Genomic DNA, 2,965 nt, shown 5'->3' with positions numbered 1-2,965 from the left:
CCCCCAGCTTTTAATCATGATAAATCTCTTTCTAAACGCAGACAACTTTTTAATCTCATCCAGCTTCTTCTGGTTTCCCTGTCTGAGATGGTCTTTGTGCCAATTTTCATCCTACGAGCCGCCATGAGCAGCTGCTCAAAGCTCTCCCCGTGCTGTAGGTGGGCTCCGGGAGGCGCGGTGCCGGAGCCGAAGTCGGTACCAGGACGTGGCAGGCACAGGGAGGGCAGAGACATCCCATTTATTCTTCCAGCTCCTTTCACCACGTCAGGCCCAGGAAGAAGGGTGAGAGCATGGCTTGCACCCTGCCACTGGGAGCAGACGGGAGAGCGGATGTTCTGTTTTCTCCCATCGGGCTAAAGCTCCATTTCTCCTCACCTGGTTCTAGGTTTCAACCAAATATGATTTATTTTTATGAACTACTGCATAGAGCAGAGTAGTTCCAGGGGAAAGAAAAACACCACCAGCAGAAAATTAAGAAATATCTCCCTGCATATTCCTAAAAGTAAAAATTATTATTTGTGGGTTTTTCAGGCAACAAATGAAAAGCAGCCTCCAATATCCCATGTGTCATCGCGTCAAGACTTCTGCGTGGGACCCAAGTGTTGTTACCTGAGATTTCTGAGCCTCCCTGCCCTAACTGACACCACAGGGAGGGGGTGGGGGGGGGACGACACATGAAATCAAAACCACTTCTAGCACCAGCAAATGCTATTGTTCAGATCAACAGGACCATTCGCAAAGGAATTTCTCCTTGATAACTGTGTCTCAAAGAGAGGCCAGACCCTCAAGGAGAGGTTCTGCCCAAGTCCACATCTATGTTTCCAGCCCTTCTCCCACCAGTGCAATCCTGGACAGAGGTGCCATTACAGATACAGACTGCTCAGCTGAGCTAAAGCACTAAACCTCAGCTTTTCCAGTTCCACTGCATAATTAATTTCTTATTAGATCTTATCAGAGAGCCACCTGTAACTAAATGATTACATTCTAAAACAAAGCACCTGCCCAGTTAGCCCTTTAATAGATGATTTTTCCAAGAGGCAGAGCCTCAGTTTATTCACATAACGACACATGAAATCAAAACCACTTCTAGCACCAGCAAATGCTATTGTTCAGATCAACAGGACCATTCGCAAAGGAATTTCTCCTTGATAACTGTGTCTCAAAGAGAGGCCAGACCCTCAAGGAGAGGTTCTGCCCAAGTCCACATCTATGTTTCCAGCCCTTCTCCCACCAGTGCAATCCTGGACAGAGGTGCCATTACAGATACAGACTGCTCAGCTGAGCTAAAGCACTAAACCTTAGCTTTTCCAGTTCCACTGCATAATTAATTTCTTATTAGATCTTATCAGAGAGCCACCTGTAACTAGATGATTACATTCTAAAACAAAGCACCTGCCCAGTTAGCCCTTTAATAGATGATTTTTCCAAGAGGCAGAGCCTCAGTTTATTCACATTCTTCACTTTTACAGCCTTGTGTTTCACAGTTTGGCGACCCGTTGGGAGATTCAGCTGCTCCTGTTACTGCCCCACGGAATGGGGAGTTGTGGCAGAGCATTGTGGCCTGCAGCCACTCGTTACATAAGATGGCAAATTTCAAAAGCCAGACTTATCCCCAATATAATTCCGTCGGCTTCGGCGCTTTGTGCCAGGACCGTTTGGTTTCGAACACGAAGGTACAAAAGAAAAAGCTGTTTGTTAAATTCCAGTCCCTGGCAAAGCTTAGATGGTGTGACTATTAAGATATACAATATATTAAGATATATAATTAAGGTATATGATAGACACTTGAATTTTGGTCAGTAGGTAGGGTTTTAATGTTTCCAGCCCTTCTCCCACCAGTGCAATCCTGGACAGAGGTGCCATTACAGATACAGACTGCTCAGCTGAGCTAAAGCACTAAACCTTAGCTTTTCCAGTTCCACTGCATAATTAATTTCTTATTAGATCTTATCAGAGAGCCACCTGTAACTAAATGATTACATTCTAAAACAAAGCACCTGCCCAGTTAGCCCTTTAATAGATGATTTTTCCAAGAGGCAGAGCCTCAGTTTATTCACATTCTTCACTTTTACAGCCTTGTGTTTCACAGTTTGGCGACCCGTTGGGAGATTCAGCTGCTCCTGTTACTGCCCCACGGAATGGGGAATTGTGGCAGAGCATTGTGGCCTGCAGCCACTCGTTACATAAGATGGCAAATTTCAAAAGCCAGACTTATCCCCAATATAATTCCGTCGGCTTCGGCGCTTTGTGCCAGGACCGTTTGGTTTCGAACACGAAGGTACAAAAGAAAAAGCTGTTTGTTAAATTCCAGTCCCTGGCAAAGCTTAGATGGTGTGACTATTAAGATATACAATATATTAAGATATATAATTAAGGTATATGATAGACACTTGAATTTTGGTCAGTAGGTAGGGTTTTAAGAGTGCAGGGTTTAAACTGAAAACGTTTGCAAAGAGGCTATTTCTTAATTCCAGTCCCTGGCAAAGCTTAGATGGTGTGACTATTAAGATATACAATATATTAAGATATATAATTAAGGTATATGATAGACACTTGAATTTTGGTCAGTAGGTAGGGTTTTAAGAGTGCAGGGTTTAAACTGAAAACGTTTGCAAAGAGGCTATTTCTTATCCAGATCGCTTATTTTATAAACATCAGGTTTCGCGTACAGATGCTGTCTCTAATCACAAACGGTACCGGCTTGGGGATTGTTGGGAATTGTAATTGCGGGAATTGTAATTAAGCAGCAGCACCCGGCTGGAGCGGAGCAACGCTCCTCGCTCGGCCGATGCCCGGCGATCCGGCGTGCGACGGAGCATCCCGGGAACCGGGAGAGGATCCCGACGCGCTGAAATAGACACCGGGAGGTGCCGGAGGGGAAGGGGAGCGCCGGTACCGCTCGGGAGGGACCCCGGACCCGCCGGGGGAGGGATGCGGCCGCACCGCGGCATCCCTCGGGGACCGG

Source organism: Calidris pugnax, unplaced genomic scaffold (assembly GCF_001431845.1).
Source record: "Calidris pugnax isolate Ruff unplaced genomic scaffold, ASM143184v1 scaffold65, whole genome shotgun sequence".
NCBI classification, from domain to species: domain Eukaryota; kingdom Metazoa; phylum Chordata; class Aves; order Charadriiformes; family Scolopacidae; genus Calidris; species Calidris pugnax.
Note: the sequence above shows the minus strand (reverse complement) of the source record.